This window comes from Suncus etruscus, chromosome 6 (genome assembly GCF_024139225.1).
Source record: "Suncus etruscus isolate mSunEtr1 chromosome 6, mSunEtr1.pri.cur, whole genome shotgun sequence".
Taxonomy (NCBI): Eukaryota; Metazoa; Chordata; class Mammalia; order Eulipotyphla; family Soricidae; genus Suncus; species Suncus etruscus.
In genome coordinates this window covers 102146770-102173283 of record NC_064853.1, presented here as the reverse complement: position 1 = coordinate 102173283, position 26514 = coordinate 102146770, and the positions used below count along the sequence as shown (strand labels likewise).

General features: G+C 41.3%; 1 protein-coding gene and 1 non-coding gene across 2 annotated transcripts in view; both read left to right on the top strand.

Annotated features, from left to right (window-relative positions):
• EPHB1 (EPH receptor B1) overlaps nucleotides 1-26514 on the top strand; it is a 411882-nt gene that overhangs the window by 161312 nt on the left and 224056 nt on the right. The gene's annotated exons all lie outside the window — the stretch shown is intronic.
• Nucleotides 26300-26435, top strand: LOC126012511 (small nucleolar RNA SNORA61). The gene has a single exon (XR_007496970.1). It is a non-coding gene; the product is annotated as a small nucleolar RNA SNORA61 (small nucleolar RNA).

Here is a 26514-nt window from a genome sequence, read left to right as displayed (position 1 = left end):
GTTTCTGAGGAGTTAATAAAGTTAAATAGAGATCAGGGTTGAGGGGATGAGAGGATAGTAGAGGTTTTTGTCAGGTGGTGAATATGGGGGGTGGATAATATATAACAGTACAATATACAATATAGGGAGGAATTATGTATAGTACAGATTAGACAAACAGAGAGGAGTCTACTACATATACATTCATACCTACTTGTAGACAGATATTGGAGTTTGTAGTTAGAGGATTGACCCTTATGGGATTGGTCAGAGTGCTTTAAAAAGTAGGGTTGGCACATCAGGGGGAAAGGTTTTCCAATTTTTAGGCACTTCATCAACGGTGAAGGTGAACTTTGCTAAATAGAGCTTTTGGGGTTAGATTATGCGTGGAGCATTTTAGGATAGACATAATTTTCACATCTAGATTATTAAGTAATATGGTAGTGAGCACTAGAACAGAAGTCTACCCCCTAACCTGCTTCATCTTTAACTTGAGTTCCTTCTTCATGCTGTGCCTTTAACTCTCAGATTTGTCTCTTGTAAGAACATTTTCTTGTATTAGTTTTCTGATTTTTTTTCTTTCTTGGGCCAGAGCCTTTAATTTAGGGATATGCAGTAGTCCTCCGCAGCTCTTTTCTTTTTTTTTGATTCTCCTTTACTGTTAAATTATTTATAATACATGTACTTTATGGCGGTTCAATCTTAAACATAAAAAGTAGCTATCTCTACTTTTTAAAAATAACATTATTTTGAGCCATAGTTGACAGTATACAGCCATAGCTGCGTGGTTTGCAAATCATTTTCTACCATCTTTCATTGTGCTTCACTATATGTTTGGATCATCTGGTTTTGAGATTTGAAATTAAAAAGAATCTTATGGCTGCTTTTCTTCTGTTTCTTGGATTGTATTTTTCCTCATGCTGGGCTTTGTTGTTGTTTTCAGGTCATGTTCCTAGAATGCTTTTTGATTTTTTTCAGATACTCAGTACTAGACTTGTGTATTTGCTCTGCCTTTGCTTTCCAGAAGGTTCTTGCTAAGGGCAACTCTAGTAGACCAACTTTTGATGCTAAGGCTGGCCTCCTTCTTCTTGCACTTTACCTGCTTTTGTTGAAACACACACTTGCCTTACATCAGAAGCATAGGAAGCCCCTGGGTCATTCCTGTCTCTACCTTTGCACACCTATCATGGGACACCCCACTGGGTTTCTTCTTGGATGGCTCTACTTGCCCCATCTCAAAATTGCCAAATATTGCCCACCAAAATTTGTATTCCTTATATTTGGAACATTGGTCAGGATTGTTGGCATTTGGATTGTTTCTTTGTTCCAGAGAAGAGACTAAAGCACATATATCTGCCATATTTTTCTTTTCCAAACCTCCAAATGAGAGATTGTTGTGTTTCTCACAGACTTGCACAGACTGCCTTCCAAATCCCAGTCTGGTGGACACCCCTACACACACACTGGCTACTGGCCACCTGGACTTCTCTGGGCTCACATCTCTTCCACAGTGAGACCCTGCCACGTTAGGTATCTCTTCCTGGGTGGCTAGTCCTCCTTTTTGTCTTCTCATCCCACCCTTGGCCCTCATTTCAGATCTTAGCTAAAATTCCCAGACCCTGGTTAATGCCTTGTAACTGGTCCACAGTGTGGGGAGATTTGCTCTTCCCTTTTGAGCAGAGGGGGTTCACTGCTCTCCAGACTTTCTCTCAAGAACTGTTCATATCCATCTTCTCTTCCCCTCCCACAGTCTCCATTTTCACTTTCAATTGCATTTGGAAACTTTAATCTGAGGTCATTCACTGAAGAATAACTGGCTTTCCCTTTTATTTTCTGGAAAGGTCACACCACAAATGAGCTCTATGTTGGGACCTAAAAATGAGGCCCTGTGGCTGGAATTGGTGGGGGTTTGATGCTGCCTTTGAGTGGCAAGCCCCTCTAGCTACTGCCCTAAACTTGCCTCTGGTCCTGAGCCTGATTCCCAGGCTTCCAGTCATCATGGGACAACCAGCTTGCTTGTATTCTTCTCTCCTAGGACAAAGGGGATAAATTAAAACAAATGAACCACAGCTATTGACCAAGTCTCTCCCAGAGACAGCCCTTCCTCCTGGCCCGAAGCATCTGAGCATGACTACACCATGATCTCTACATGTTAGAACTTCACAAATACTGGGGCTGTGACATTGATACCCTTAGATGCTTCTGGGCCTACAGCCTCAGTAGCCCACACACAGTATCTCACCACAGTGAGTCAGATAGGGCATGTGGTAGAGCCTGGATGGCTAGCTCCAATTTTTCCCTCGACCCTCCAGGCCATGTGCTCCCTTGAGCTAAACCCATCTCATTCATCTCTCCCCAGACAGTGAGCCAGACAATAAGGCCTTAGCCCTTGCCCTCCAATTCTGTCCTTTTTTACCCCAACCATACTGGCCCTGCTAGTGCAATCCCCGAATGCCACTCAAATATGCCTTTCTTCCTTGGCTATATGAATTTTTGCTGCTCATATCTCACCAGAATTGGGAACTCATGAGTGGGGGCTTCCTGGCTTTCAATTTATTAACCCATAGACCCTTCTTTAGGGCTCTGTGTATCCTTTATTCGAGAGCATCTCCCCGATCACACTTGTTCCTGGACAGAGATTGTGGGATCCAGAACTCTGCCTGCATAGTATGATGGCCCCTGCCCCACTGCCAGCCTGTTTTGCTGCTATTTTTGCTCAGTGCCTTTCCTTCAAACCCCCGACAGCCTGAGCTGCCGATTGCCCTCTCTGCCAAGGCATTGTCTGGGAAGCCATCCAGCCTCATCCCAATGCCAGGCCAGCAAGACCTGGGGAAGCAGATAGATCTAATTCTGGCCTCGGAGGGGACAGCTAAATTGTCAAGCAGTACTCTAATGGGGGCTGCTGACTGCACAGGTATCTCTGGGTTATGAATGCCCAGTACCAGAGAGCCTCCTAAGTCACACAGAGGACAACTTTATGATCCAGAAAGTAAAGAACTGGAACAAGATCAGCTTGTGACAGGGAGCAATTGATCGGAGAAGGGAGAGAGCTTGGCCCAGGCACTCAGCAGTCCATAAAGCATCGGAGTTCAGCTTCCACAGGAGCCCAATATGGGCTGCTGGAAGTCTGGAGACTTCTGCATTTGGAGCAAAAAAGGGGACTGGAAGTTCTGCCCCCTCCCCAGGTTTATTTCCTCACAGCTCTCAGAATGCTCTGCTTAGAGCCAATTCTTTTTTTTTTTTTTTTTTTTTTTTTTGGTTTTTGGGCCACACCTGGCGATGCTCAGGGGTTACTCCTGGCTGTCTGCTCAGAAATAGCTCCTGGCAGGCATGGGGGACCATATGGGACACAGGGATTCGAACCAACCACCTTTGGTCCTGGATCGGCTGCTTGCAAGGCAAACGCCGCTGCGCTATCTCTCCAGGCCCTAGAGCCAATTCTTAAAAAAAATTTTTTATTTAATCACTGTAAGATACAGTTAAAAAGTTGTTGATAGTTAAGTTTTGATAATATGATATTCCAACATCCAACTCTACTCTTTTACCTAACTCTTTCCCAACATAATTTTTTTCAGTTACCCTCTGACATCCAACTCCTACTCTTAACCCTATCCTGCCCTGTGGCCCTTTGGAAGACAGTTTTCTTTTCTCCTCTCCTCTCTCTCTCTCTTTCTCTCTCTCCCTCTCTCTTTTCCTTTTCTCCCTCTTTTCCCCTTTAATCACTATAGCTTATAATACTGTTACTAAAGGGTATTATGCATATCACTTTACTTTCAATTCTCATTTATTGTCCAGAGTGATCATTTCCAACTATTATTGTCATGATGATTCTTTCTCTGTCTTAACATCCCACCCAACATTTCTATTGAAAGAGCCACTTCTGATGAGGAAAAGACTTTAGGCCCCAAGAGCCAATGCTGACTCAGATTTGAGGGAGTTATGGAATCCTGGGTTTGATGAGATTTCTCGCATAATGTGCCCTCTTGTGTTCTGAGACACATATCCTAACCTCTGGACATTTGGACAAACCACTGATCTTTCCCCCAGAATCACCATCTTTCCCCATCTTATGCCCATTTGAGTTTCTTTTGCTGATGTTTCAGGATTTAGTTCAGAAGTTGCCTTTTCCTCACAGTTCTTTAGTTAGGTGTCCTTTACAAATGTAATCCAAGGAGCCTCAGTTTTAGCCCTTTTCACATAGTGGCATATTTTCATTTTCCTTTTTTGCTTGTCTATCTTCCCATCAAGACTGTGACTGGGGTGAAGTAGGAAAAGACAGATTGGTATCATTTTATTCCATGGTGAAGTTTCTGGCATAGGGAGGTTATTTCTTGCATTCACGAGTGAATGAATTAAGAAATGAATCGATTCTATTTTAAATAGCACAGTAGAGTGGGAAAAGCTTGGCCTCACGGGGCATCCTCTCTCCCATCCTATCTTTCTTGCCTGCCCTTCCTACCAATTTCAGGAAACCTCAAGGGGAGCCACCAATGATTGCAGGCTGCATGCCTGCTTCCTCTTGTTTTGGGCTTTGGACTTTCTGTGCTTTTGCTCCCTTCAGACTTCTGTAACAAGGTTGCCCCAAATCAATTAATCACATGTTCCCATTGCTCCTTGCACAACTAAGCATGTACTTTATTTATGTGCATTTGTATAAAATATTAGTATACATGTATATATATATTTGTATACATGAATATATATAGTATACATATTTGGGGTTTGTTTTGGGCTACACCCAGCCATACTTAGGGGACCAAATGTTTTGATTCAGGGGAGCAAACCAGGGTCAATCATATGTAATCAACTTAACTCTGACTTTTCTTGTATATTTTTACATCCCAGTTTCAGTTTTAAAACATTTTTATTTTAGAAGAGTTATTCATTTATTGATTTATCATTGGTTTACAGTATTACTTAATTTTAGAAGTTTAGCTCTGCACTGATCTATGAGTGATTATTACCATTCCAACCACCCTTTTCTCATTCCTTCCATCACCACCTCTTCTACACCAGTAACCAACATAATTTCCATGAAGTCTCTGACTTAATTTTTGTGAGTGTTTTTTGTCTATTCATTTGCTTTAGTTGCTAGTATTTCACATATTAGTGAAACTATTCAGTAATTGTCTTTTACTTCTTTATTTCCCTTAGCTTAATCACTTCAAGTTCCAGCCACCTTTTGGAATGGCATAATAACATTTTATTAAACATATAAGTATTTGTGGTATCTGTGATGGGCATTTAGGTTGAGACTATGTTTGTCTAGTATGAAATATACTTGTATCCCCTTTTAAAAATTGAGATGGGACCAGAGCAACAGCACAGCAGTATGCTGTTTGCTGTGCACGTGGCCAATCCAGGATGGATCCGGGTTCAATTCCCTGCATCCCACATGGTCTCCCAAGCCTGCCACGAGTGATTTCAGAGTGTAGAGCCAGGCATAACCCCTGAGTGCTGCCGGGTGTGGCCCAGAAACCTAAATAATAAATAAATAAAAAATATCAAGATAATTATAGATGTTATAGATGTAAGAACTAACACAGAGATCCATGTACCCTCAGTCCAGCACTCACCACCCTCTTGTATAACTGCAGCGCATCATCAAAAGATATCAGCCTTGATACATCTTGTTCATATCTCTCCAGTTCTACATGTAGTTCTTGGTGTATTATGTCTCCATTTCATTATGTGTGGGAGTCACAGAATCACCACCGCCATTAGATACTTTTCCTACATAGAACAGTTTATAGCCATTGCAAACTGCCTTCCTCTTCCCTGGAAACCAATCTGCCCTCTAGCTTCATAATCTTTCTTTTCCAAGAATATTATTTAAATAAAACAAAATAGTATATATCTTTTATAGACTGGCTTTGTTTACTCAGTGTAATTATTTAAAGATCCATATAAATTATATCATCAGTTCTTTTGTATTACATGATGTATTCATGTAATATATGATTATATTCCATAATTTATGTGAGCTAGTTTGTTTAACCTTTGCCCAGTGACGACATTGAGGTTGTTTACAATGTTTTGTTTGTTTGGGGGGACACATCTTGTTGTGTTCAGAGCTTACTTCTAGCTCTGTGTTCAGGGATCACTCTTTACCTATGGGGACAATATAAGGTGCCAGGAATCCAGTTCTGGCTGGCTATATGCAAGGAAAGCTCCCCAAACACTGTAATATGTCTCTGGCCCCTGTTTCCATCTTTTGGAAACTACAAGTAAAACACTGCGAGCATTTAGAACTGTGAACATAAGTTTTAATTTTTCTCCATATTGCTGAGCCAGTGAATGCAAATATATGAAACATCAGCAGCCATCAGGGACATGCCAGTTAAAATTACAATGGGATTTCAATACACATCTTTCAGAATGATTTGTTAAAGATTCTTGCCTTATTGGGTTTAGTCCCTGGTATTTCATATTCCCAAGTCTGACAGGAGAGATTTTTGAGTGCAGAGCCAGGAGTAGCCCCCTAGCAATGCCAGGTGTGGCTTAAAAACAACGACAGCCACAAAATAGTGGCATCAACAAATGCTGGCAAGGATCTAGAAATGCTGCATTGTATATTACCAGTGGGAATGTAAAATGGTACAGCCACACTGAAAAAAAGTATTACAGTTTCTTGCAAAACTAAGCATGTTTTATCATATGATCCAACAACTACACTCTTGGGTATTTTAATTGTATTTTAAAACAAGTTCTCTTTAAAGTCATACACAATTCATACTTATGGTTTTAAAAAGAAATACAAATAAGCAAAAAGAGGGAAATCTCTTGTATTCTAGCTATCTAGATGTAGCTACTGCCAATTTCAGTGAGTTTTATGTTCTTGTATGTTAGATCTTTTATCAAAAATTGATGATGTAGTGTTAAGGAGAAAATACAAAGGGGTTAAGGGTATATAATTTGTGTGTTTGATCACTGGTACTACATTGCCACCCCAAAACCACTGCTTGTAGCCTTAGAGTGGTCTCAAACTCTCGGCCCGCGAGTTGTTGCGGCCTTCCATACATTTTGTGGCCCGCGGCCGGCCTTCAAATATGCGATTTTTATTCAGTAAGCGAATAATCGTGAATACTGCGATATTTGAAGGCCGGCCGCGGGCCATAAAATGTTGTATGGAGGGCCGCAACAACTCGCGAGCCTCGAGTTCTGAGAACCTGGGTTGGCAGTGGTGGACCCCAGCAGCTGAGTATCACCAGGAATGACCTTGGACTCCCTTAACATGGTTTGGTATTGCCTCCCAGGTGATATATAACTCTATGGTCTTTTCTTTTGGTACTGTGATGTTTTCCCCTTCATATCAAAGTGTACCTTGTTACCACATTAACATTTGCTTTATTTCAGTGCTTCTCAAATAGTGGGGCATGCCCCCCAGGGGGTCATGAAACTCCATAAAGGGGGGTGCGTTTGACCTCAGCAAACACTGTCCTAACAAGCTAAGCCCCGTGTTTATGTCTCTGTATGTCTGGAGCTGAGAGTTGCTGTGTCCTGCTTCAAACCCCACTTCGAAAAACTATGCATTGCAAAACGTGCTCATTGTAGTCATTAATCCATACATCACCTCTGATTTAAAAAACCAGCTTAAATTATTTTATATATTTTTGTTTTGCAGGTTAAAGTTTTTTTTTTTAATAAAAATACTATTTACAGCCGTGCGGGGGGGGGGGGCACAAAATGTTTTCTTCTTCCTAGGGGTGCATGACAGAAAATAATTGAGAAGCACTGCTTTATGTTAAATTCAGTGAGTTCTTGCAGGTACTTCATTGTCCTGTGATGATTATAAAAACCACCTAAGGAAGTTCTATATTCTCTAGTTGTTGTTTTTTTTTATCACTTACTGGATTATAGTTTCAAAATAATTAGATTAGAATATTTGGATTGAAGTTTTCCTTACTTTTTTTTTTGTTTGTTTTTTCGGGCCACACCCATTTGATGCTCAGGGGTTACTCCTGGCTAAGCACTCAGAAATTGCCCCTGGCTTGGGGGGACCATATGGGACACCGGGGGATTGAACTGTGGTCCTTCCTTGGCTAGCGCTTGCAAGGCAGACACCTTACCTCCAGCGCCACCTCACCGACCCCAAGTTTTCCTTACTTTTAAGGCTCTTGATAAAACTGCCAATCTGCCATTCTGAGACCCTGGCTGATATTTGCTGCAGGCCTCAATGCCCCAATTACTCCAGTTGCCCAATGCAAATGTCATGTCCCCCACCATTTCCAAATGGTCATCTGATCCTTTTGATCATTTGTTCATCTAGTGTCTGAAAAATGTTAAATTTTAATTGTCTTAACTTGATTAATGACTTTCTATTGTATTCTAAGTTGTTTTGAACCTGAATTTAATACTTATTGTTTTTATTTTATTTGATATTAACTTTAAAATGTTTATAGAACCTAGTCTTTCTTTTGCCTTATGCACTCTTTTCTTTGATTCCTTCTTTGAAAGATCTTCCTCACTTCAAAGTCATATAAATATTCATCTGTTTCACTATATTCACTTCATGGCTCAGATTTTCATTTAAATACATACCTAAACAGAGATTGATTTTGGGGGGACAAGAGAGATAGTAGAGTGCGTAAAGTTGTATGCCTAGCACCACATATAATCACTCCAACAACACCAGGATTGATTCCTGAGTGAAGAGCCTGGAGTAAGTTCTGAGTACCTGTACGTGTGGTCCAAAATAAAAATGAAACCAAATATATTTGGCATTTTCTATTAAATAGAGATTTTATTATTTTTCAATAGCTGATCTTCTTTTAAGTCTCATTCTTTGAGTAATACACACAGACACACAGACACACACACACATCATATCACCCCAGCTAGAAAGTTCCTCTTGTTCAGTGTCCAGGTCTTCTGACTTCAAATCTGTCCTGTTAGAGACCCCTGGCTCTGCCTTTTGTGCCCCTCAGCAGCCTGTTCACTCTCTCTTACCACTTCTAGGCTGTGTATGGTCTGTTTCCACTGAGTGTGCCGGGTGAGGCCATCTGTCCATATGCAGGCCTTTCTTCAGCTCAGTAACATTTCATTACATTTATCTTTTCCTTTCTCTTTACTGCATTTGTTGTGATTTCTGTTTTCAGAATCCTCATTATCTGCATATTCTTCACTCTCTGTTTTCCCAATTTTTCACCTCTGTCTTATAGCTTTAATTTCTTTCTCATTTTTTCCTAATGTAACTGACTTGATATTCTGAATGAAACCTCAGTGCTTCTCTGCCCTACCTCAAAAGGCTACCATGGTGACATTCACTGTTTTCCTGCCACTTTGAATCTCTTTTTTCTTTCCTTTTCATTCAACTGAGTTTCCTGACTTGTGATTTTCTGTTCTTTACTTAAAAGCCATGCCTTCTGTTAGCATCGCCATTAGTGAAATATTTCTCAAACTTGTCTTCTGTTATCTGCAATATCTCATTTTTAGAAGTGTGCTCTTTCCCTGACTATGTCCTCTTTCTGGTTAAGTGTGGTGTTTGAAATAGGGTGAACTCAGGTGATGAGACAGGAGCAGTAGTGTGTGATGCTTGTTTTGCCCACAAGTAGATCAGAATGGATTTAATTCTTCCTCATTTTGACACTGACTGGGGATTATTCTAGTTTCTTTATATCCTGTGCAGTTCTTATTCTAAAAGGTTTTCCTATAATGTGGCACCCTCTGCCCAGATAATATATATACCTCAGTCCTATAAGCACCTCCTTCTTCTGTTCTACTTTGCATGACATGTGAAAAAGATGCTTTCCTGTAGGCTGCACTGCTCCATTTCTGGGAGCTACTGGCCTTACCATTCCTTAAGATATTTTTATCCTCAAATCAGCATCTCTGAGTAATGACTCCCTCTGGTCTTTGCAGGCTGGGGTCTCTCAGGATATTGTAGATATATTGACTGAGAAGGAGAGAGAGAGACAAAGAGACAGAGAGACAGACAGAGAAAGAGAGACAGATAGGCAAGCAGAGGGAGAGAGACAGAGGGGGGGTCAGGCAGGCATGTGGGCAGGCAAAGGGACAGATGGTCAAAGAGACAGAGTTGGTGGTAGTAGTGGTGATGTGAGTGTGTGTGTGTGTGTGTGTGTGTGTGTGTGTGTGTGTGTGTGTGTATGTCCTTAGCTTACAGCAGGGCCCAGGTCTGTATTGGTAGTGCTGACTGACAGACAGGGACAGAGAGTGGAGCTGATGACTTTTTGTCTCAGATGTCTCTCTGATTCAGGCAGTTGAGCCAGGTGAGCCAATCTGAGTTTCATCATCTGTCTCTCCTGCAGGTACTCCCCCCTCCCCCACTTCTGACACTGGGTGCTTTTTTCTCATTCCTTGAAGAAAGGCAATTGCGAGTTTTCAACATTTCTCTGATATCCTAATAATTTTTACAGAAATGTTGTGAGTGCCTTGGGGCTGCTATCCCCTTTTAGAGTCAGAAAGCCTTACAACAGCCTGTTAAATCATCTCTTTTTTGGTCGTGTGTCCCCTTGCCATCTGCCTGTCAGCCTTCGAACAGAATTGCAAGCCACCACTTCATGACCAGTGCCTGACTGTGTCCTGTGCAGGGTTTAATTAGCAGATATTAAAAAAAATTCACCAAGATATGATGGTCAGGAAAGAAGGAGAGGAAGGGGGAAGGAGAGAGGGAGGAAGAGAGAAAGAAAGAAGAAAATAGAGAGAGGGAGGGTGGGAGGGAGAGAGGAGAGAGGAAGAGAAAGGAAGAGGGAGGGGAGAGAGAAGGAGAAAGAGAGGGAGAGGGAAGGAACAAGGTGGGGGGATGGACAAACTGAGATTTGAAGGCCATGGCAGACACAGGAGGAGATTTAGCAGTGAGAGAGACTGGAACAGAAGTCCTATGGGAGAGCAAGGAGCCTGGGAGGCCTAGGTTGGCAGCTGAGATGTGATGTGATGGGTGGGTAAGATTGGAGACCTGCTCAGTCCCTGGTGCCCTTTATTTCAAAGTCCATGGAGATCATCCCTTTTCCAGTGCAAAGTGAGTTGAGGGAGGGAAAAAGCACAGATTTTAAAAGGGAAAAAAAAAAGAGTCAAGAAGAGGACTGGAGGGGGAATTAACATGCCAGAAGGGTTTTTTGTTTGTTTGGTTTGGTTTGGTTACTGTTGCTGCTGCTGTTTGAATGGAGCAGATTTGATCAGCTTTGTATCATCAGGGAAGGAGAGTGTGAGGAGAAAGAGCAATGTGTGAGCCCAGAAAGCAGTCTCTAAAACTGCCCCTGTGTGTCTGGGAACCAGCATGATCCAGCAAGAGATGTGGGGACAAGAGAGGAAGGTGGGGGCTAGGGGACTAAGAGAGAAGAGAGGAGAAGTAAAGAGAGTGGGAAGTTCCTGTACAGGCCTCAGTTCAACCCTGGAGCATGCATGTGTGTGTACATGGTGTATATGTGTACATAGCATATAGATATGTATGTGTGGTGGTAGTATATGTGTATGGAGTGGTGTGTGTGTATTTGTGCATTAATGAGTCCATGTGTGCATGTGCTTGTACATATGTGGGGGGCCAGCACAGGAACACGTTGAAGTAATCTTTCTTCAGGTTGACCCTTTACCCTTTGACGACACCGTCTTTCTAGAAGAAAACCCTGGTTAGACCAGGAACAAGGCCATGGACCTTGTTATTTATTCCCTGGACCAAATCTTCTCTTCTTCCCTTGTATTGTTGGATCATCTGGTCTCCAGCACACTCAGTCTGCTGCAGGCACACAGAAAACCTCTGGAGAGATGGTTTTGGTCTAGTGCAGTGTTTCTCAAATAATGGGGCGCCCCCCCCCCCCAGGGGAGAGTTGCGAGGCTCCGTAAAGGGATACGCGTTTGACCTCGGCAAACACTGTCATAACAAGCTAAGCCCCGTGTTTATGTCTCTGTAAGTCTCTGGAGCTGAGAGTTGCTGTGTCCGGCTTCAAACCCTGCTTTGAAAAGCTATGCATTGCGAAATGTGCTCATTGTAGCTATTAATCCACACATCACCTCTGGTGAAAAAAAATCAACTCAAATTATTTTATATATTTTTGTTTTGCAGGTTAAATTTTTTAATAAAGATACTATTTATAGTCATGGGGGGGCAAAAAAATGTTTTCTTCTTCCTAGGGAGGCATGACAGAAAATAATTGAGAAGCACTGGTCTAATGGTTCCCAGCCCAAGATAGGTTTCCCCACCCTCCTGTCCAGTAACTGATCCCACTAGGAACTAACCTATACCTTTCAGATCAGATGAACTGGATGAGCCCTGGCAGTTGGTCAGGAGAAATGGTTGTGAAATAACTAATGCCAGCTTTTCTTGGATTGGGGAACAAAATCTCACCTACTTAACAGACTAATCAATTAATAGATAAAACACAGTTTGAAAGAAGTTCTTCATTCCTGCCCATGAGAGGGTTTCTGTAGCTCAATGAAATGGGAGCTTCTTTTGTATGGCAGCTGGTCCATTTAAATGAGAGGAGGGGGATAGATGGAGCCAGCTCTCCAGTTCCATCCCAGCCATGTATTCTCATTATAAAGCGAGACCTGTAAATTGGCTTTTTCTTTCCGTTTTCTTCATTGCCCTTTCAAACAAATAATTAACCATGCAAAAATAATGTGATATATTCTAGAACTCAATTCCTAGCTCTGCTTTTCAGAGTCCTTGGAGCGTGCCCTGGGGTTGGCATTGTTACAGGGAACTCTTGATGAGAATAATGTCTGATGTTGTGCGATTGTGTGTGGTTGGCCTTCATCGGATGGTTCTGTGTATGCACATCAATTACACACATTCGGCATAATTTGTCTTTTTTAAATCACACCTTCTATTTTACCCCAAGAAGATAAATGGATCCTGCCTCAGTCCTAGCTCCATTGATTTTTTTGTGGTCCTATGGTGAAGCTATTATCAACACTAATCTCTAACCCTGCTAGGAGCCAGGCATTGGTAGAATACAGAGCACCAATCCTTTCACCTTTCTCTCGGAGGCTATTGTTCTGATTCCTCCTCTCACCTTATATCCAAATGTGATTTAATTATCATCCTATGAGGTCTGATCTGGGATGACACCTAGCCTGGAGGGGCATGGCAGAAGCATCCTTTTATGGAGCCAGTATCTGCAGGGTGGGGTCTGCATTCTCAGCCTTACTGCAGGAAATCCTTTCCTAAAAATCTGAGTTTTGTGCATGTAGCTGGATAAGCATGCCCTTCCTCTTGCAGTTTCTCCAAATGAACTTTCAAGGTAGGGAGGAAAATGAGAGCAAACAGGGTGAAGGGTGTGAAATTGAAAGGCTGCAAAACACAGGAGAGGAATTTGACTTGGACATTGAAGATAGAGGCAATGGGTGAGGATTCTTGGGCTTGAAACGACAAATGCCAGATGGTCCTTTAAGTTTTATAAACCAGGTAGCTCTTCCTTCTGCTTTTGTCAAAAATAAGAATATATATTTTTAAGTTTAGACATCATGATTTCAAAGGATATTTAGTTAATATTTGAAGAATGAATGTCACTGCATCACATCTACCACCAGAATATCAGCATCCCTCTGCCATAGTCTGGGGTCCATTTTCACATACACATCCCCCATTTGGCTCAATTCTTTAGATAAACTCTCAGGTTCTGTTATCATTGGCCACTGTTTTGTTTCATTGTTTTGTTTCTCTCTACTTTGCCTTTTGTCCTTCTCTCTTGGACTCTTTTCTCAGCATGACACCTTTCCTCTTCCATCAAGTTGCAGTGAACCGCAGGGTTTTATCTTTTTTTTAATATCTGTAAACTCAAAATTATAAGAGACCATATGCCAATTTTTCAAAGGATTGATTAATTTTGATAATGTAAGAATTCAGTTCATTAAAATATTTCCAACAGTGCAAAGGGCACATGGTAAAGAAGAAAGCATCACTCACTGCTGAACCTTGGCCAAATGGCTTCTCTGAGTGCTGTTCCCCCTAACTCTTATGGAACCTTCCAGAGACTATCTAAACCTCAGGCAAGCACTCATTCTTCCCATGGTCACCTGTGCTGATAACCTCCTTGTCTTTTTTTGGGAAACAAAAAGGTTAATTCATGCCAAAACTCATAAACCTGTCTCATTCTAAAGAGCTGAATGCTGGTCTAATAAATGGATGTACAATAACTTATTAACTAATCCCCTATTAATAGTTATTTTGGTTATTTACAATAAATAAAAATAATAGTGCACAAAAGAATTGAAAGCAGGAATTTGAGAAGATATTTGTACAATAATGCTCTTAGTAGCATTCTTCACAATAGACAAAAGGCAGAAACAACCCAAGTATCCAGCAGGGGCTGAATGGATAAACAAGATGTGGTATGTGCATACAATGAAGTGCTTTCTAGCCATAAAAAGAATGAAATATTTATACATGCTACAACATGGATGAACTGAAAAGCATTATTTTTAAGGAAAAGAAGCCCGTCATAGTGGGCATTTATTTATTCTTCTTATATGAGGTTCTTAGGTAAATTTATAGCAACAAACAAAAGAGGGAGGCAATCTCTAGAAGAGGGAGGTAGGAGGGATTAATGGGTATAAAACTTTGAGGACTATGAAAAGACTTTTGGATACAGATGGTGGTGATGGTTATGCAATAATGTGGTTGTATTTAATGATATGGAATATATTTATAAATCGTTCATATGATCAACATCATGCTGTATGACATTTCTCACACTATACAGTGACAATAGAACAACAGGATACGCATGCTGCTGAAGCTTAAAGTATATAAACTATTCAGACAATTGTGCTTGTACATCATGTGCTTGCTAGACCCCAGGGTGTCTGTGTGGTACATTACATAGTGGGAGAGGGTGTGCCTTTTAGATTTTGGTATCAGATGCCAAACTGTCTTTCAAAAGACTGTTAAAATATATGCTGACCTGCTTTCCCCTTCAACCACATATTTTTTCCTTGAACACAGATCTCACTTGCTTTTCTCTGTTTATTTACTTGCTTATTTCCATTCTGGAGAATCCTATATTCTTTCTTGAACACAATTCCTCTCTTTCCTCTCCTCTTACATCTTTCTAAGCAAGTTTTATTCAATAAAATCTTCCTTGTTTCAAAAAAATATGCTGACCTTTGAACTTGATACTGCTTTGGTGCCAAGGAATTGGATACCAGATATTTTGATCTTTATGATGCTGGCTAGATGATGCCTGATACCCTTACATATATCTTTTAAATTTCTTTTGAAAACTTGCATCATAGACAGAGTGAGTGCTAAAGACTACACACAAATAGCATAGGGAATACCTGGAGATAAAGATTGTCTGGTTGGCTAGGGTACAAAAAAAGGTCTTCTGACTCAATTTTACCACTCCCAGCATCCCTCTACTTTCACTTTATTATGTCTGTCATAGATGTTTGAAGCCTAAAGGGTAAAGTTAGGCCTAAAGCCTAAAGAGTCCAGTTTTTAAACTTAGCAGGAATCCTGATGTCTCTCCTCTTTCACAGCTAATGACAGGACTTTCCTTTCTTCTTGGCTAAGAAAGACCAGGTTCCACCAAAGGTAGCTCTAGCTTGCCAGCTCCTGTAATATATACTTCATCATTTGCCTTCTAAGGAGCCCTAGAAGCTCCCTAAGGAGCAAGTGGAGTCCTTGTATCTTTTGATATAATTATAGGCACAACTCAAGCCTGAAGTCTGCGATGGTGGGTGGATTTATGAATAGATGAGTTATCATCACATCTGTAGCCACTATGTATTTATTATCTTCAGGTCTCAGAGATTTCTGAATGGGGGGGGGGGTTCCCTTAATAATGAAGATAGTGGGATGACCTATTCTGGGTGGATCCCAGTCCTGCATTAGCACAATATGAGGTGTGGGCTCACTGGTGTGCCCCCATATTCTTTCAGTGCCTCCGAGTCTTGGTTCTGCTATTTATCATGTCTATGCATCTTGTCGTGAGATCACCTTCTCTTGGATTCTAGCCAGAACTCCAAAGGCCCATGATCAATCTGAATCCTAACTCAGTCACTCGCATGCTTGTCATTTTTTCCAGCTTTCTGTCACTTCCTGGTTTGATATACAATCTGTTAAACATTTTTCCACTTTATGGATTAAAATGTTGATTAGGTCAGGACCAAGGGCAGCATAAGGTGGTGACATTCAATTTCTCAAGGCTGACAGGATACAGTTATTTAACAGAATTATTACTAATGGGATGGCCAAGGTCTCAGCCAACCATCCTTTCCATGACCAAATTTTGCATTTCTATGCTAAAATTATGATAACTGGAATAGTGGGGAAGAGGTGGAGGACAGACCAGAAAGTGGACAGTACTATGGAAGATACTGAGAGCATTGCCTTGGAGCTGAGGTAAAAGGGATGTCTAGTTGCATTCAGATATCTAGGTACAAATTGAGTCTAAAAATATAGCAAACCTGTGCATAGTGCTCACTTTGGATGAGATTGTTGCATGCATAGTTTCATACACTATGAGGCAAGAGAAATGGTGTCCCATTTTACATATGAGGACACTGAAGCAGAGAGGAGGTTAAATAATCAATCCTGAGTCTACCCCCAATATTTATATCCAGACATCTGGCTTGCAGTTTGTGCCCTCGACCACTTTTTTCTCTAGCTTAGAAAAGCTCAGTCCTATCACACTATTGAATGGATTTCAATAGATAAAGGCAGGGCATTTGCCTTTCATGTGAGCAGCTTGGCACCCTATATGGTTTCCCAACCTTACCAGGAGTAATTTCTAAGCACAGATCCAGGAGTAACCCCTAAGAGCAGCTCAGTATGGTTCAAAAACAAAAAAGCACAAAACTAAACCAAAAAAAAAAAAAAGTGAAAGGAGGAGGCTTTTGGGAACTGTGGGAAAGCAGGCAGTCTCTGTCTTTTGTGGGGATCATCTCAGCCCCATAGGTAGGAAGTGAAAATGATCACTGTGAGGAATTGTGTGATGGGCCATCTCAGAAAGTGGTACCTTTGAGCCCTGTGCAATGTTACAGAGCTATCAGATGAAGATTTGGACCGCCTGAGGCTCCACCACCATGGGGTACCTCCTGTTGGGTTCCTTTACATGTCAAAAAACATTGCTGCTCTAAAAAGTGAGTTCACTCTAAAAGGTGTTTGTTTTTGTTTTTGTTTTTTCCTTCTGCTTGAACCAAAGTGCAAGATATTTTGTAATGGGGTAAGACTATCCGCATATTTGGGCATCAGCAAGGTGAGTGCTTTCATTATGAATGACTCTCCAAAATAGATGTAGGCCACTGTGCCTGAGCTTGTCTCACCTCTGTTGTCAAATCACAGAGCCTTCCTTCAGAGGCTGCCCTTTTTCATCAGGGTAGGAGTAGAGAGTGCAGCAGGTCTCAAGGTTGGCTATAGTTTAGGGAAGATAGGAAGTCTCCCAACCAGTTCTCTGCAGAATCTGGTACTAATTCACTCTGGGAGGTTCAGAATATCTTAGAAAATTGCTGAAGTAGGGCCCGGAAAGATAGCACAGCAGCATTTGCCTTGCAAGCAGGATCAAAGCCAGGATCAGAGGTGGTTGGTTCGAATCCCGGTGTCCCATATGGTCCCCCGTGCCTGCCAGGAGCTATTTCTGAGCAGACAGCCAGGAGTAACCCCTGAGCAACGCCGGGTGTGGCCCAAAAACAACAACAACAACAACAACAAAAGAACTTTACTTTGCCTCATAAATTGATATACCAGGACCAGTCATATGAACATTTAGTGGAAATAAAAACTGATCAGACTTGAACACCAAACCCAAAGTCAATGACAACAGAATAGATACCCAATATACAACAAGCTGTAAAGTGGAGACCAGTTACACTAGTATTCTGGGCGGTAAAGGAGGGAGATATGGGATGCATACTGGGAACAGGGGCGGAGGGAAGTCAGCACTGGTGGTGGGAAAGCCCCTCATTCATTGTCACTATGTACCGTAAATAATTCTGTGAAAGACTTGTAATGCACTTTGGTCACAATAAAAATTTATTAAAAAGAGAAGAAAATTGCTGAAGTACCTGCATGACGTCCCCAGAAACCTGCATGATGGTAGGGCCTGTGTAGTGAGTTTTTCCTGTGATTCTAATAATCATCCAAGTTTAAGAACTGGTATTCTAGGTATGACCCACAGAGCCATTTCTTAAAACAAGGAGTATCTGATGTACAGCTCAAAAACAATCATAGGGACCTCCTGTAGTTAGAGGATGTCCCTAAAGCTAGGCCAGGGTTTTATGAGCTCCACTGGTGTCCACTGAAGACTGGTCACACCAAAGCTGCCCACATGGGCCTGGGAGAATCCAGCAATGAAGGGTGTTCCCAGCCATGACTTTCCAGCCTTAGTCTTGTTGTTGTTGTTGTTGTTGTTGTGTTGTTGTTGTTGTTCTTCCTCCTCCTCCTCTCTCCTCCTCCTCTCTCCTCCTCCTCTCTCTCCTCTTCCTCTCTCCTCCTCCTCCTCTCTCCTCTTCTTCCTCTCTCCTCTTCCTCTCTCCTCCTCCTCCTCTCTCTTCCTCTCTCCTCCTCCTCCTCTCTCCTCCTCCTCTCTCCTCCTCCTCTCTCTCCTCTTCCTCTCTCCTCCTCCTTTCTCCTCTTCTTCCTCTCTCCTCTTCCTCTCTCCTCCTCCTCCTCTCTCTTCCTCTTCCTCTCTCCTCCTCTTCCTCTCTCCTCCTCCTCCTTTTCCTCCTTCTCCTCCTTCTCCTCCTCCTCCTCCTCCATCTTCTACACCCAGTGGTGCTCAGGGGTTACTCCTGGCTCTTCACTCAAACATTGCTCCTAGCAGGCTCGGGGGACCTTATGGGATGCTGGAGATCGAATCTGAGTCCCTCCAGGGTCAGCCACATGCAAAGCAAATTCCCTACAGCTGTGTTGTCGCTCCAGCCCCCAAATCAACTTCTCTGAACTTTGCTCTAATTCATTTTTTATTAAGATTTATTAAATTGGCCCATGTTTTTCCTTAAACACATATCTCTCTTACTTGTCTCTCTGTCTCTTTTCTTCTTTTACTGTGTTTTCTCTGGAACATGTAATTTCTTTCTCTCCTCTCACACCATTCTAAGTAAGAATTATTTATTTGGCTTTTAATAAAACTACCTTGTTTTACACATACATGCCATAGATGATATGTTAATTTTAAGTACTGGCTAGTTCATCATTTCAAACATGTTTAAAACAAAGATTGTTTTGATTATGCTTATAAATATTTTTGTGTATGAAATGGACACAGATCCATTATTTATTTACTTTTAAAAATCAAGGAATATACAAAATACCCAGTCTTAAAAATAGAAAAAGTTTCAATCCTATCTAGGGAAAAAACAATTAACATGTGATGAACATCATTTCAGAGCCCTCTGATCGGATAGCTAATTAGGTAAATTGAAACCCTTTTACAAAAATAGAATCCTACTGTACACATTTAAAAATTAAAAGCAATTTGCTTAGTATGATTTGAATCTAATAGGCACAAAATTAAGACAAAATTGGAAAAATTGCTAAAGTTTAGCACTCTTTTTCTCATTACATGTTATTTCAATTTCAGAGATCATTTCTATAGAGTTATATATTTATCTGGTAGAATAAAAATTATTTGCAGTTTTAAAATTTCAAAGTAGCTATGAATGTACTTCTTCCTCCTTCCTCTGGATCAGTAGGTTCTTTCAGGTCTCTGAGGATAGTTTAATCCCCCCTGGTGGTAGGCTGGACTCCTGAGCCTCATCTGGACATTTATACTTTGACTGCTCTTTTTATACTGACAAGCCCTGCACAGGGCCAGAACACTTTCAGCCACCCCTGCCTGTCCTTCCCTGTGGTTTCTTTATTACACTGTGATGATTTTCCAACTTGATAGTCACTTGGGGATTTGGTTCCGGTGTGGATTTTGGTACACAGGGCAAGTCTTAGGAGAGCACCTGTACCTCTGACTAGGTCGCCCCAGGGGTGTGCCAGGATCACACTTTGGAAAGAAGTTTGTATGTTTTGTTTACTCCTTGGTTAGCTGGATTCTTTCTTTCTCCTTTGTCCCCATCTCTCCCCATTGCCCCCTACCTCCCAGTTCTGTTGTTTTTAGAATATTAGCCTTCCTGAGCCACTTGCCTTCTTGTTCACAGGTCTGCCTATGTGCAGGGGAGTCACTGATCTGGGTGACAGTGGTCACATGTCATCATTTGCTCAGAATTGTGCTGGTGTTGTCAGCTTGAATACTTCCAGGGCCAGTTAAGGGAGAGCCTGATTTTTTCTCTTTTAAGATGACTTTTTTCTCCATCTGGATACCCAAATACATCTTCAAGATGTAATGGTTCAGTAGGCAATGTATTGATTCAATCTTGGGGTGTATTTTTAACTTTCACTCTCATATGTCTTTACATGCTTTGCAGTCTCCCTCTGGGTCCCCTCTTGCAGAGCATCAGACCATCATAAAGGCTATGTGAGGTGCTTCTTTGTAGGATCTGTTGGCTAAGACACCACTGAGATTGTTTCCCCATATTGTTGTTTTCCCATATCTTTTCCAGTACTTTTTTCTGAAAGTTTCTCTCAGCCAGTCACCCTTAACCCAAGGGGAAGTGGAGATATGGGTGGGAGGAGGCAAACAGAGAAAGGAAGAGAAAAGTACCTCCTTGGTTTGTGTTTCCTCCAGAGATGTCCTCTGCTCCTTTCCAAGAATTCCAGACAGGAGGATTGTTCCCTCCTGGGAGTTCCAGACCCTCCTCCCTTAGCCTGGCTAAGATTTCTCCCTCCCTTCTCATTGCTAAGGCCACAGGATGGGCTTGGAGTGGGTGGAGGTTGGGGGAGGATAGCCAACTTCTTCCTGGGGCAGTCTAGGAAAGATGGTTTAAATTTAGGCCGTACTTTCTTAGAATGAAAACAAGTTATTTGTATGTGAGAAAGTATGTGTTATTGAATTAAATATAAGTACAAGGCACTTCTCATCCAAAGCTCCAGTTTCTGGTGGCCTGTGTCCCCAGGCGCCTGCCTTTAAAAGACTGCACTAGCACCCTGCTTCCTCCAGCCCTTGTGCTCATCTGTCTTCGTTGTGTCTCCCAAATCTGTCACATATAAAGTGAGGAAAGGGGAAATAAAAAGAAAATAAAAGAGAGCTTTTCTAAGAGGAGAAATCAGATTTTTCCTGAGGTAATTAAATATGTAGGAAACTGAGAACAAAAGATTGCAAATTGTGTGTGTGTGTGTGTGTGTGTGTGTATGTGTGTGTGTGTGTGTGTGTGTGTGTGTGTGTGTGTAGAAAGAGAGTATAAATCATTATTTCCCAGGCAACCAGAGATGTCTGAAGGATCTGGAACTTGGGCACATGCAAAGAGGAGTCAGCAGGTGGTCTGCGGCTCAGAGCTCAGGTGTCCAAGCACCTGCAGAGCACACTTGCTCTGTAGTTCTTTCCCAGCCTAGAGCCTGGGCTGGACCTAGGAAATAGCCCCTCCCTGCCAGGAACTCCTGCCTAGTGACAGCTTTCTGTTTTCACCTCTCGAGAAACCATATCCCTATCAGTGTCCCAACAGGCTCTGACAGATCTCCCTGACCACAACTCCTTGGACAGATCTCTGGACACTTGTCTGTCCCATTAGCTAAGGCCTGAAAACATTGGGGTACATTAGGTCTTTCACCATAGGGCCTGGACATTGGGGTTGTTCAGCATGTGTATTTGAATGAATGAATGATAGTATGAATGACAGGCACAGGAGAGTTTCTCCTCCATTCAGAGTCATCCCCTGTTCTCTCTGACAAGTCTGTCATGGTGTGGTTTGGGAACTGGAGATGGTGTTTTCCTGGTGAAGAGAAGGGAAGAAGATGAGTAGTGTTGTCTGAGACTGCTGATGTGAGCAGGAGACATTTTTCTCACAGGAAACTTGGGGAAGGCCTATCATGAGTGATGCTGGGACTTCCAGCAATCACCCACATCTCTGTCTACCTTAGGCCTAGGCTGGCACAGGTTCTCAGATATTAGGATGGTGGAGTTGAGCAGGAAAAACTTCATGGGCTACATTCTTGGGGATGGGGAGAACATAATTTTTGTAATGCACCTCTAGACTGCAAGCCTCTCTGCCTGAGTTTCTTTTATCACCTCTGGCCTTCCTCTCCTTCAAGCCATCAGCTCAGGAAACCCCCATCTTCAAGTCCTGCCCAGTCCTCAAGGAGTTTTTTTTATCTTTCTCATTGTTTCTTCCTGCTCCCCAGCTCCTGGTAATTTGCCCCTTCAGAGCATTTCCAGAAACCTGGCATTGTATAGTGTAGGCATCTGGAATACTGAGATTGCTCTCCTTTCTTAGTTCCTTCCTGTCCAGGAGGCACTCAGTGGATATTTACTTCTGTGGTAGCTGCTGACCTCACAGTTCTCTCCTATCTCCAAGTCCTGCTTGACTGATTTTTTGGAGGAATAGTACATGGATTTTAGGAGGTGACTTTATGTCCATCATAGTCTGAATGAGGTGTTGCCTGCTGAAGGGACTAAGGGGTGAACATTCAAGCCTGCACCTGAGCCTGGGAAAAACTGAGGCAGCTGTAGTGACTACATCAGTACATGTGTGCTTAAAGGCTTATACCAGGACCTGCCACCCAGGCAGCCTAGCCAAGCTTAGCATGTGAAATACCTAGCACCTCTCATTCCATTCCTATACCCTAAACCTGGGATCCAGCATTGGAGGTTCTGAAAGATTTCCTCCTCAACTTTCCAGAGGCCTGGAGTTCTACAGTTATTTATGTATTCCATATACAGGCCACTCTTTGTGATGCCCCATGGAGCCAGCCTGACAGTTCAGTGCTCATGCCGGAGGGCTCAGCTACAATCGAGGGCAACACTAAAGATGCTCAAAGCCCAGGATTATGCTTGGGCCTTGCAAATAAAAGACCTGTGCGCTACCATTAAGCCATACATATATTTGACTCCATCCTTCTCTTCTTTGCTGTGGTATTTTCAGGCCACAGAGACTTTTCTTGAAGCCCTTCTGAAGTGCACAGGACAGTATTGCTATGCCTCAGCCTCACCATACATCAGCAGAGCTGATCTCACACAATGGCAGCTCTATATCTGGCAAAATAAACTCAGCTCCCTCCTCTTTACCATTGTCACCATTCTCTCTCTTTGTTTTTCATTGTCACCAGTATCTGTCTTCCTCACATTCTACCTCTGGTAACTAGACTTCACCCAGTTACTGTAATACATGTATATGCACATAAATATACACCTATACATTATTATATACGCATAGACATATATTATTAGATTATGTTCTGAGTAGTTAGGTATTTTCTTACTACTATGTCAGACCCTACAATATTTGTTTTTCTGTATTTGCCTGTTTTCTCTTTGGGCATCATTGTTGCAAATCTAGGGAATGTTTTTTCTAGAAGGCTGAATAAGAGTCCTCTGTGGGGCTTAGGGATATATTACAGTGGGCAAGATGCATGTCTCACATATACAGGGATCAAAGTTCAATTTGTGATACCTCATGGCTTCATAAGCACCACTGGTGTAATTCTGGTGCCCTGGCATTGCTCACAGCATTACCTGAGTGGTGGGGTACTGTCAGCAGTAACCTCCAGGGCCTGCTTGGAAAGCATCCCTCAAATTAAAAATAAATATTTCTCTGAGGATACGAATCTCATTTTCTCTAGTCATGTGACAAACTTCTTATTGGGTGCTAAAGATTCTGTCATCTTTACCAGAAATTAGTAAATAGCCTTTTACTATGTCTCCCTTGTTAGAACACAGAGCTGCCTCTCCTCCATGATTTTGTAAGACAGTAAGGGTGAATGTTTGTAAAGTCATGCCAGCTTTAAAGGTTGGCATCGCTTATTCACTTCTCTGTCCAAAGATTTATTTGTAGCTGACTATTACAGGAAATACCATATTTCAAATTACATGAATTAAAACCGCCTATTTTCAAAATCATTGTAGGTGTGGGAAATGTAAAGAAATCATGGAGATTACCTCAGAATTTTTCCCCCTAGAGATAATTTTGCCATCTTTGTGCTGTATTTCATTTTAGTATTGTGTGTATTGGATCCTTTTGTGAGAAATTTTATATTCCCTCATCCATTGACTAGACATCATAATAATTTTCTCTGTCATTAAATTTATTTGAAAGCATAATTTTTAATGACTGCATAATATTCAGTCTTGTGGCAGATCTATAACTTATGTGATCATTTCTCCAGTTTTGAGCACTAATATTTGTGCTAATTTGCAGATATTTTTAATATTCACAAATAATACTGCTACTAGCATCCTTCTGCATAAGTTCTTGAGCACTCTATACTTGGTCTATGACAGACTTGCCGCTGTGTAGTAGGGATGTGGGATTGATCAAAGGCCTTAATATTCTAAAACTTCATGTGGCGACGAGGTCCTGACTTGAAAATTATGCACAGTCCACATGGTTGTTTCAGCACCTACTGTTACTTTGATTGTGACTCATTCTTAAATCTCAGTTGACTGGCCATTTGTTGTCTGTTTCTTGAATGTGCCCAATTTCCCCAAATGTGTCAGTGTTTTATCTATTATTTTTGTGTGTTCTTTTAGAATAAGGTTAGTCCCCCTTTTCCAAATACGTTGCAAATGTTTCTCTCAGTTGATTACTTGCCATTCATCATTTCACAAGTTTCATTGAGATATAATTCATTGTGCCACACAGTTCACTCTATTTCAAGGTGTGCAGTTCTGTGACTTTAGAATATCCACAGTTGTGCGATGTTAACCACAGTCAATTTAGAACCTTTCATTATCTTACATCTCTGTACAAATCCCAAGTAATCACACTCATTCCCCATTTCATCTCAACATCCTCTACCCTTAGCCCCCTGGTACCCATTATTTTACTTATGTTTCTGTTGGTTTCCTCTCCCAGACATCCCAAGAATTAGAATCATACATTTAATGATCCTAGGATGTAGCATGTTTCATTCTATCCATTTACCATAGAGTATTGCTTGTGATCTTTAATTAACATTTTAATTTAATTACTATGAGATACACTGTTACAAAATTTTTCATGAATTTCAATCCTACAATTTTCATACCCATTCCTTCACTAGTGTACATTTCCCATCACCAATGTCCCCAGTTTTCCTCCCACCCTCTCTGCTCCTTGCCTGCCTCTATGGAAGACATTTTCTTCTCTGTTTTTCTCTCTGTCTCTGGCTGTCTTTTTCTCTCTCTCATGTTTCCTTTTAGCCATTGTGGTTTGCAATATTACTGAAGGAATTTCATGCATATCACTTTACCAAATATTAATACCCAGTTCTTGTCCAGAGTGATCATATCCAACTATCATTGTCATAGTGGTATTTTTCCCTGCCCTAAATGCACTCCTCCCTCTTTGTGGAAAACTTCTTACCATGAAGCAATCCTCCTGGCCCTTGTCTTTATTGTCAATGGGTATTATTACCATACCATCTTTTTTTTAACTATCCCAAAATGAGTTAAATTATTTTATGTCTATCCTTCTCCCTCTGACTCATTTCACTCAGCATAATACTTTCCATATAATCCATGCACAAGCAAATTTTATGACTTCATTTTTTTTTCTCACAGCTTCTATTTCATTGTATAAATGTACCACAGTTCCTTTATCTGTTCATCTGTTCTTAGACACTTAGGTTGTTCCAAGATTCTGGCTATTGTGAATAGTGTTGCAGTGAACATAGGCATGCAATGAACTGAGATGAGTTTTCTGCATGGTGTTTTTGAATCCATAATGTATATTCCCAGAAGCAATATTGCTGTGTAATAAGGAAACTCAATTGCTAGATTTTTAAAGAATGACCATATTGTATTTCAAAAAAGGCTGAACCAGTTTGAATTCCCAACCAATAATGATTGAGAATCTCTTTCTTCTTACATCCGTGCCAGCACTAGTTGTTCTTGTACTTATGATTTTTTGTTTTGTTTTTGTTTTCGGATCACACCTGGCAGCGCTTAGGTATTACTCCTGGCTCTGTGCTCAGAAATCGCCCCTGGCAGGCACAGGGGACCATATGGGATGCCGGGATTTGAACCACCATCCTTCTGCATGTAAGGCAAACACCTTACCTCATGCTATCTCTCCAGCCCCACTTATGATTTTTTTTAATGGCAGGGGTTTTACATTTGTATGTTTTTTGAGTATTTTCCATTTCCCTTTTGTGATGCTGCCTCCTCTTATTTTTATTTTTTAATTTTTTATTCTTAGTTTTTTTATTTTATTCTTAGTTTGCCCTTCATTTAAATGTATTATTACTATATTCTCTAATACTTTGTTTATTGCTTCACTGACATTCAAATAGTAAAATCTTAAGGTAATATATGACAAAGTGCTGTTTTAAAAGAATTTCAATTCTTTGTAATTTTTCCACCAGGGGTATAACAGATTTTAGTAAAAGTTTTAGAATGAGGCCCTCTCACTCCCTTTCCCATCAGATCTAAATATACTGGTCTTGGTGGTCACAAGAGGAGGAATAGTAATACTGAAGCTGGCCTCACAGGGCTCATATGCTCCCATGCAAGCACATGAGCTAGTTTCAGACAAGGCTGATAAAGAATAAAAAAAAAATTAACATTTCATGTTTTTTTTCTAAACATTGTAAATACATGGTATTTCACCCTTAAA